The sequence below is a fragment of the Sus scrofa genome, chromosome 5 (genome assembly GCF_000003025.6).
Source record: "Sus scrofa isolate TJ Tabasco breed Duroc chromosome 5, Sscrofa11.1, whole genome shotgun sequence".
Taxonomy (NCBI): Eukaryota; Metazoa; Chordata; class Mammalia; order Artiodactyla; family Suidae; genus Sus; species Sus scrofa.
In genome coordinates this window covers 100,459,641-100,470,368 of record NC_010447.5, presented here as the reverse complement: position 1 = coordinate 100,470,368, position 10,728 = coordinate 100,459,641, and the positions used below count along the sequence as shown (strand labels likewise).

The 10,728-nt window shown below is 37.2% G+C and overlaps 1 long non-coding RNA gene across 1 annotated transcript in view; it reads right to left on the bottom strand.

Moving 5' to 3' along the window:
- Positions 9,339-10,728, bottom strand: part of LOC102165555 — a 31,579-nt gene continuing 30,189 nt past the window's right edge. The window contains exon 8 of the long non-coding RNA XR_001308922.2: positions 9,339-9,593. This is a non-coding gene — a long non-coding RNA (uncharacterized LOC102165555). The remainder of the gene's footprint in view (positions 9,594-10,728) is intronic.

Here is a 10,728-nt window from a genome sequence, read left to right as displayed (position 1 = left end):
TTTGACTTTTTCTTGACTTTATAGAATGGTATAAATTGAAAACTTTATTTCTTTTTTTGTCTTTTTGTCCTTTTATAGCTATACCCGCGGCATATGGAGGTTCCCAGGCTAGGGGTCTAATCGGGGCTGTAGCTGCCGGCCTACACCACAGCCACAACACCACCAGATCTGAGCCGCATCTTCAATCTACACCACAGTCCACTGCAATGCCAGACCGTTAACCTACTGAGCGAGGCCAGGGGTCGAACCCTCAACCTCACGGTTCCTAGTTGGATTCATTTCCGCTGTGCCAGACGGGAACTCCCCTTATTTCTTTATATTTGATAAAAATAAACATCTCTTTGGTTAGTCAAGAAGATGATGACCTAGTGTGCTAAGGTTAATTTCAAGTAAGTAAAATTTTGGTCCATTATAAGTGTTGGTAATAGGTAAAAGCTAAGACATAATAAAGAGAAAGAAGTCAAATTCTCAAATGTTTAGTCTCGTACTGTCATTTCATACATTCATGAATTTTCCCTATTATCTTTTTTTTTTTTTTTTTTTTTTTGTCTTTTTGCCTTTTCTAGGGCAGCTCCCACCACATATGGAGTTTCCCAGGCTAGGGGTCGAATTGGAGCTGTAGCCGCCGGCCTACGCCACAGTCACAGCAATGCAGGATTCGAGCAGCGTCTGTGACCTACACCACAGCTCCCGGCAACGCTAGATCCTTAACCCACTGAGCAAGGCCAGGGATCGAACCTGCAACCTCATGGTTCCTAGTCGGATTTGTTAACCACTGCGCCACGACGGGAACTCCATCCCTATTATCTTTTAAAAATATTTAAATAGTACCTTTATATAAGCATTACAGTGTAACAAACTCCATATCTCCCCAAATTCAGATATATTTGCTAATACCTTAGTACCCATGTATTGAAGTTTTTCCAGAATACTTAAGAATATACATCCATAAAGGATGAAAGAGCCAAAAATCATGTATCTTAGGTGCAAGCTATCAATATTCAGGTGGTCATATTCATTTTTCACATTATATTATGATGTTGTAACATTATGAAGACATGAAAAACCTCATTTTTTTACAAAGCACATCCATACTATGCCACTCCTGTGATTTATCGAGGAATGTATAGATGACCAGTTGGTGACACACTGCAGTGGAGGGGGTAATACGCAAAAAAGAGCTGGCAGTCCTTTCAAACATTTTACCAGCCCTCTCACTTCAGCCATGAGATTTCACCACCAAAACTTATGGAAAACAAAACTTTTAGAAAAAAATATATTTAAAAGACACAAAATACAAGCAATTTTGCTTTTTTTAAATTTCTTTACTGGATTGCTGGTTATAGTTGATTGGCTGTGAGAAAGATATGGAAAACTGTCAAATATATCAATCAGTAATAGTTGGTAAACTTACCTAACAACTTCAAAGGAATTTACGTTACTAATTAACTCACTATCCTTTGGTAGTTTGGTGAGGGTGGAGATTCTGAAGCTTGGACAGAGACTTCCACAGAAGGAAGACAGGATAAATTCCGGAAGAAAGACAATTTACCAAAAGTTACGTAATAAAAAAAAGTGTATGAATAGTTTTACATCTGTGGAGGAAAATCAATGTATAACTTAAAATCTTCAAAAAAAAAATGCCAGCCATTACTTTTCAGTTTTTCTAAACATATAAAAAATACATAATAGTAATCAAAGCAAAACAAAAACTTCCTTGGCATACGAAGAGAGGAACTATTCTCCAATTATTTTATGAGGTCAGAATAAATCTGATACTAAAACATGACAAGGACAATATAAGAAAGAAAAATTACAGGTCAGTATCTCTCATGACATGTAAGCAAAACTCTTAAATAAACATTAGGAAGTGAAATAAAGTAATATACAAAATACATATGTTTATCATGATGAAGAGTAATTTGCTTTAGGAAAGCTGGTTTAGTTTAATATTAGAGAAGTCATCAACATATGCAATCACATTAAGAGAATAAAAATTAAAATAATTCATATTAATAGATGCAGAAAATCTTTTGACAATATTCAACACTCACTAATGATAAAAAAAAAAAAAACTTCCACCAATTACAGTGGAAGTAAGCTTCCTCTTTTGGGTAAAGGATATTTATAAAAACCCACAGTAACATTATACTCAATGATGAAATATTTAACAGTTTTTCCTTAGGTTAGGAAGAAGGCAAGAAAGCCATTGTTACCACTTCTGTTAAATGTTGTATTACAGGTTCTGTCCAGTGCAAAAAGTGTAAAAAAAAGTACATAGATTGTAGGGGTGGGTGGGGAGGGGAGAGGGAAACAGATGACTTCACTGTATACATATATAAAATCTAGTAATACTTACTGGTAAACTAGTAGAAATTACAATAAACATTTAGCAAGATTCAAAGCTAATATACAAAAGTAACTTTTATTTCCGTATGTTGAAGACAGGAATCAGAAAATAACAATATCATTTATAACAACACAAAAAAATCTAAAATCTAGCTCCTAGAAAGACATCTTCCACTAGACTAACACTACAAAATATGGCTGATACAAGTTTAAAATAACACCAGTAAATAAAATAGGAAGAATGCCATGGTCCTGCATTGGAAGACTCACTGCTTCCTGCCAGACAGACTCTTAAAAAGGTCCTGGCCATTCACACTATTACATAGTCTCTTCCTCTTGACTGTGGGCAGGACATTTACCTTGCCTCTAACCCAAAGAATACGGCCAAAGTGAAGAGATTTTATAGGTATAATTAAGGTCCCTAAATAGTCAAAGTTAAGGAAAGGGGCAGTTATCCTGGGTGGGCCTGACAAATCGCATGAGCCATCTAAAAAGGAAGGATTCAGACTCTTTCTCCTGGTCTTGAAGAAACCGCCATGAGTTCAGGGTGGCTGGGGAACAGATTATGACTCCTGACCTCTGAGGGCCCCTGGGCAGATCTAAAGCAGAGACCCAGGCCTCAGGTTGATGGAGAGAAATCTCAGAATGCATGAGTTGGTAAGGTTCTTCATGGCATTAGCCATGCTTATTGCAGGGACCAAGTAAATGCTACCCTCCCAATGATTCAGGCTACAATCAGCTCCCAGATTCACCCTGCCTACACAGTGCAGGAGAGCCTAGAGTGCATTAATAGCACTGCGGCCGATGACTGTGCCCAGTACCACATGCTAAGTGCCTTCGACCCCTGCCCATCAGCCCTGTTGATGATTAAGCTGTGGGCTATCAGCTGCTGCACCTGATCATGCGGTCCATCTTCCTGGAAGTCCATACTGGCCCCCAAGCATGTGCACTGGTAACAGGAACAGCTGACATTATACGAACCTCCCCATCAGCATCTAGTCCTTCAACCCAGTTCACTTCCAGCCTCAGGGATTCAGAAGCATACAAGAAATGAATGTAAAATCTTAACCAAACCTATGAGACCCAGGTGAAATTTATCTTTGAGTTGATCCAGAATACTGACATAGCCCCGCGGCTGAATTCTCACCTGCATAAGCTGAGAGGTTGAAGAGCCAGTCAGATCTGACCATGGGCCAGACTAACCCAAAGGGGAAAGCCAATGTTGATGAAAGTTTTGGTCAAAACCATAGTGTAATGTATTGCCCACGTGCTCACCACTAAACTCACCTAGGAGCAAGGCCAGGTGAATGAGGGAGATTGAGCTGGAATCTGGTGCTCCCTCCACCCAACTTTCCATCCCAAACTTCGCCATCCCTGGACTGAGTGGCTTTCTGGTACCCCCCCTCTTAGAAGATATCTGGCTTCTCTGTTTTATGTTGGGTGTTTAACTCCTCCACCTCCAGGCCTGATGTACCAAATGTAGATGTGAAAAATCTCAACCAGGTTTTACCTGCCGAAGTGCTTAATTTAGGGTGTGCTCTTGCTGGGCTACTTTGTCTAGGGCTTATCTATTCCTTCTTGCTGTAAATTCCTTTCTTCTTTTGTCCTCCTCTCTTCTTGGATTATTTAGCTGTCTCTTTGTCTCTCCTTTTCCGCTTCCTATTGTATCCCCTACCTTCCAATTTATTTTACATCTGCGCAGGATTTAGTCACACTGTAATGCTACTGTAATTGTGACAACAGTCAAATAAAGTGATCTATGCAGGAAAGAAAGAAAGAAAGAAAGAAAAAAGAAAGAAAGAAAGAAAGAAAGAAAGAAAGAAAGAAAGAAAGAGAAGAGAAAGAAAGAAAGAAAGAAAGAAAGAGAGAGAGAGAGAGAGAAAGGAAGGAAGGAAGAAAAGTCAGCATCTTTGCAGAACAGATGCTGACTCACAGACATTGAAAAACTTATGGTCTCTGAAGGAGACAGTTTGGGAGGTGGGGGGATGTGCTTGGGCTGTGGGATGGAAATCCTGTGAAATCAGATTATGATCATTATACAACTACAGATGTGATAAATTCATTTGAGTAATAAAAAAGACAGACAGACAGACAGACAGACAGAAAGACAGTCTTGAAAGAGGACCCTGAGTTTAAGACCAGATACCAGACCCAGTCAATAGTCTGAATGTGAGCCCTGGCCCTGGGTAGAGAACCCAAACAAACCTTGCATAAACTTTGGACTATGGGAAATGAGACAATTAATGAGTGTTTTAATTCCCTAAATTTGTGGTGATTTGCTATGCAGCCATAGAAAACCAAAACACAAAAGATTTAAAATCTTACCCTAATTAATCTGTAAATTCAACCAAATTCCAATAAAAAACTTTAGTAGCTTTTTTAAAAATTAAAATTAGCAACCTAATTCTAAAAGTTTATAAGAAAATGTAAATAATTTTATGAGTCAAAGAAATCTTATAGAAGAATAAAGCCGAATTGTTTATATTTCTAAATATCAAGATATAAAGTAACAGTAATTGTGAATATTTGACATTGGTGCAAGGATGGACATACAGATTAAGGAAACACAAGAGAGAGGTCAGAGACAGACCCACACACGTGTGTTCATCAGTTTTGTGAGAAGAATATCACTGTGTTTGTTGTACAAAAATAGTTTTTTCAATAAGTGGTGTTGGGTCAGTTGAAGAGTCATAAATAATATGGATAAAACTTGACCAAAAAGTTTAATTTGAGATGGGTCATAGATATAAATATAAAAGGTAAAATAATAAAGCTTCCCGAATAAAATATAGGAGGAAGTCTTCAAGACTTGAGGTGTGCAGAGACCCCTGAAACAGTTTGCAAAAAGCAAATGATGAAAGAAATAATGATAAGCTGGTTTTTATGAAATTAAAAATACCTACTCCACAAAGGACACTATTAGGAGAGGCGAAAGATAAGCCACTGCCTGGGACAAGATAACTGCCTCACATGCATCCATTAGAGAGCTTGTCTTCAGAATATGTATATGTTTGTTCAATGGAAATCAGTAAGATTAAGAAAATCAATCAATAAGAAAAATATAAATCTCAGTTTCATAAATGGAGAAAGGTAAAGACATGCAAAAGATAGATTCAAGTGGCCAAAAAATGTGAAAATATTAGCATCATTTTTCATCAGGGAAATGCAAATTAAAACTATAATGAAGTATCACTGCTAGAAACTGGAATTGCTAAAATTAAAAGACTGATAATACCAAATGTTGTATTCTTAAAAAAAAAAAAACTTGGATATGAGGTAAAACTCAATTACTGACATGAGATTAACTTTAAATGGATAATTCAGGGTCTTATTCTTTCTTTCACTCTGTGTGTTAACATCCATAGGGGATGGTACAGATATTAATTAGCAAGCTTCCTGGAAGAAATCTATGATTCTTCATGTTAACAAAGAAAAAAACCATGGTGTTCTTCAATAAAGTGGGGAGAAAGATGGAATATGTCTGGAAGAGAAGGGCTCATAAAAAGCTTACAACTAAAATTTAGTTATAGCACAAATTACTCTATGAAATCATGTGAAGAGACTTCTAAAGACATATTCAGGCACTGAGTACTGCACTTCTATTTTTGTTTTGTCTTTATAGTCTCCTTCATTTCTTTTCTTCTAGAAATAACATGTTAGAAATAATAATTGTAATGGCAGAATACGTGCAGACAGCAAAGTCTTATTATTGCAGCATTCTATAAATTTTGCTACTTACGTGATCTGCCCTACGTATAAGCGTCTTAATTAAAATTTCTGATGGAAGTCTCTATTCCAATATAACTTTATAATGATATTAGGAAGATTTCTATGACTCAAATTATGAGAAATTGAGTGAGAATGATTCAACTCACACTACAGAGAAAACCAAGGGTGCTGTGCAGTTAAACAAATAAGTATAAATAACTCATACATTTCCCATGTTCATTACTAAGGCACTTGCTCAGACCCTTAGACAAGAAAAATGAAGGAATTCTCTATAAGCTGTCTTTCCTTGTCCTTCGTCTGGCCTCTGCTGTTCTCTGTATGTCCTAATTTCTTCAAATCCCACTCAACACTGATAGAAAATTGCTTCCTTTTATCAGGGACATTCTTACTAAGAGCAAAAACTGACGAGTCTTATGATTATTTTATTCTTCTCCCTTTCTTCTTCCTCCTCATTTACCCTCCACCTCCATTCCCTCCTCCCCCTCCTCCTCCTTCTCCTTTCACCCTATAAGATGCTTCCTCTGGATATAGCTGAGTGAATCATTAATGGACACTTGATTCTTCCAGGAACTTGAAACTGTGATTCAAAGACAAGTAGGCAGTCTTTGTGTGTACATGAATCCAAAGCTGTGAACTCAGGAACTGTGGGGCCCCTGTTCCTGGAGACTCATGCTAGTGTAAAGAGCTCTAGACTGAGCACATAGCAGGGATTCGTGTACCTGTGTGTGTGTATTGGGGATGACTAGATAAGCATTCTTTCTTATAGGGATTTATTCAAACTATGAAGATAACTCCTTAAAACATGTATTGCTATAAAAGACATACTCAATGGTTTGCAAGAATAATATGTGCTACTGCATAAAGGACCATAACACCTCTTCTGAGAAACGTCGCCATTTTAAGGATTAAAAGATTAACACACATAAAAAACTTAGTCTCTGGGAAATAGTGGGCACTCAATAATTTTGAGCTATTATTATCGTCATGAAATGCTGGGTTTGGTGAACCTTACAGAAAAAAAAAAAAAAAGAGGTGAAAGGAAAGGGAAGGAGAAGAAAAGGGAAATGACATTTTTTATTAGAACATTGAAAACTTTGTCTTGCAAGTTCACGAGAGTGTGGTCAGAGTAGAAAATAAAACTGCACGGTGGCTCGGCTCTGAAGAGGATGGCTGAATAACTGAAACGAGGGGTTTTCTTCCCTTCAATTTTCGAAAGTGCACTTTTAAAAAATCACCCATTTTCTTTTAATCCCTTTAAGTATTCAGCCAAAATTGCTGCATTTTAAAGTGTATCACGAACACATGCAGCATGAGAACCAACAGACTAGTTAATGAAATTACTCAACTGTGGTTTTTATTGCCAAATCAGCTGTCACTTGATGACTAATTTAATTTATAAATATTTTTCATGAAAACAAATGAGGGAGGATGAGAGCAAAGCATTGTTTAAATCAAAACATATGATTTGGTCCTCTTTTAAGGTCAAATTTAACACAAAAGATAACAGTCTAATTCAGCTATATAGAACTATATCCTAGAGCGATTATCTCTAAGGTACTACATATAATTTTGCTTTCCATATTTTTGATTGCCACAAATAGAAATTAAGTAAAAGCATTAGAAGAATAATATGATCTAGCATTTACATATCTTTTACTATGTATCCGAAGCTTTGCTGGGTGCATTACATATAAATTTGTCACTCTTCAGCCACCCTATAAGGCAGGCTGCAGGAGACACTGATTTTGTCATCCCCAGCTGTCAATTCATTCTCTTTTCTCACTGTGAAGCTGCCATGCAGACTGTTGAAGACTGAACCCAGTCCCAGATCATCAAATTGGACTAAATCAGTAAGAGCACTTTTTACCATTTTTCCTGGTATAAAAACCATTTTAAATGGTAGGCATGAACCTCTAGGTGACCAAATCTAAAAGCTTGAGGGGCTTGTATTTGACATTTGTGGAAAGAGTAGGGCTCTCTTACTGCGGAGGGGACAGTGTGAGATGGGAGGCTCACAGTGGCTGCAGAAAGTTGGCTAACCCAAAGCAAGCCAACATTGGCACAGAACCTTGGAAAAATGGAGCCAGAACTGTGATCAAACTCTTAATTTACACGAACTAATGCATTTTGGTTATCTAAATTTGTTTTGGGCACTTTTTTTGAAGCATAATCAGTCATCCTAAATGATTCATGGAAAATCAGATTTCTGATGCCGTCACTGAAGAAAATAATTTCTAGGACTAGAACTGACCTTCTGGAGTTTAGAACTCTGGAGCAACAGTGTTCAACCATAAGGACAGACGACCTTCCTAAGTGATGACGGCAAGCACTGCCGCACTTACTGCCCTCACATTTGAGGAAGTTTAAGTGTTCTTCATTGCTTCCTCATCTAAGTGGAAACATTTTGATGGTGAGATGGTTTGTTTTGTTTTGTTTTTTACTTATTTCTTTGAGCAAAGTGAAAAAAGGATGGAGATAATGTTGGGGATGCTTGGGAATCCAAGTAGTTGGGTTACTCTGCATAAAAAGGGAATTTTGAAAGTATGAACAACCACAACGGTTGTCCTGTTTCTCTAACTTGGAATCACTGTCGGGCTCTATTTGGTGCACTGAGCAGGTGGTTTGGAGTAGTGGAAAGAGTATGAGTTTAGATGAATAGAAGTTTGGAGACCTTAGATTCAATTCTGATAAATCCCTGAAGGGCTCTATGATATTGATCAGTCTTTAAGCTCAGTATCTTCTTGTATGAAGATTAATAATTTGGTCTCATTTGTTTATATTTGTTTTATTTTCAGTCCTCTGGGGTGGATCCAAAAAGATACCGTGATTTATGTCAAAGAATGTTTGCCTCTGTTTTCCTCAAAGAGTTTTAGGGTTTCTGATCTTACATTTAGGTCTTCAATCCATTTTATTTTTGAGTATGGTGTGAAAGAGTGTTCTAATTTCATTCTTTTACATGGAACTGTCTAGTTTTCCCAGCACCACTTATTGAAGGGGTTGTCTTTTCTCCATTGCATATTCTTGCCTTCTTTTTAGATTAGTTGACAGTAGGTATGTGGACTTTCTATCCTGTTTCACTGATCCGTTTTTCTGTTTTTGTTCCATTTCTGTTCTTGATGACTGCAGCTTTGTAGTATATCCTGAAGCCAGGGAGCCTGATTCCTCCAGCTCTGTTTTTCTTTCTCAAGATTGCTTCAGCTATCTGAGGTCTTTCGTGTTTCCATATAAATTTTAAAAATTTGTGTTCTACTTCTGTGAAAAATGCCATTGGTGGTTTGATAGGGATTGTGTTGAGATTGCCTTGGGCTGTATAGCCATTTTTACAAAATTGATTCTTCCAATCCAAGAGCACGGTATATCTTCCCATCGGTTTGTGTCATCAATTTCCTTCATCAGTGTCTTACAGTTCTCAGAGTACAGGTCTTTGGCCTCTTTAGGTGGCTTTATTCCTAGGTATCTTGTCCTCTTTGATGTGATGGGATTGTTCCTTAATTTCTCTTTCTGATCTTTCATTGCTAGAGTGTAGGAATGCAAGAGATTTCTGTGTATTAGTTTTGTATCCTGCAACTTTACCGAATGTATTGATGAGCTCTAGTAGTTTTCTGGTAGTATCTTTAGGAGTTTGTACGTATAGTATCATGCTATCTGCAAACAATGACAGCTATACTTCTTTCTTTCCAATATGATTTCCTTTCCTTCTGATTACTACGGCTAGGACTTCCGAAACTATGTGGAATAAAAGTGGTAAGAGTGGACACCCTTGTTCCTGATCTTCTCCTGATCCGTTGTTGCTGGGAATGTAAGCTGGTGCAACTAACTACGGAGAACAGTATGGAGCTTCCTTAAAAAACTGTATATAGAACTACCATGGGATCTAGCAATCTCATTCCTGAGCTTATATCTAGAGAAAACCATATTTTGAAGTGACACATGCACACCAATTTCATTACAGCACTATTTACAACAGCCAAGACATGGAAGCAACATAAATGTCCAGCAACAGAGGAACAATGGAATATTGCTTATTCATAAAAAAGAATGAACTGATATCATTGGTAGCAATATGAATGGACCTAGAAATTCTCATACTTAGCAAAGTAAGTCAGAGAAAGAAAAATATCATGAGAACCCTAATATGTGGACTCTAATAAAAATGATACAAAAGAATGTACAAAACAGAAATGGACTCAAAGATTCTGAAGCCAAACTTAGGGTTACCAAGGAGGAAATATGGAGGCGGAGGGATAAATTAGAGGGTTGGAATTGACACATACACACTAGTACATATAAAATAGACAGGTAACAAGGACCTACGGTATGGCACAGGGAAATCTACTCGACACTGTGTAATAATCTATACAGGAAAATAATCCGTAAAGGAATGGATATATGTATATGGATAACTGATCTACTTTGCTGTACACCTGAAACCAATACAACTTTCTAAGTCAGCTATTTGCCGATACGACTTATTTTAAAAAAAGATTGGTTAATAATATTCCCTTCACTGGTTGTTGAAGAGATGAAATGTGATGACAGAACTATGACTGGCAGAAATTAGTCCTCAATAAATGGTATCTAAATCATTTGAAATATAACATATCTTTGTAAATTCTATTTCACGATAGGGATCATTAGTAGAGTACCTAA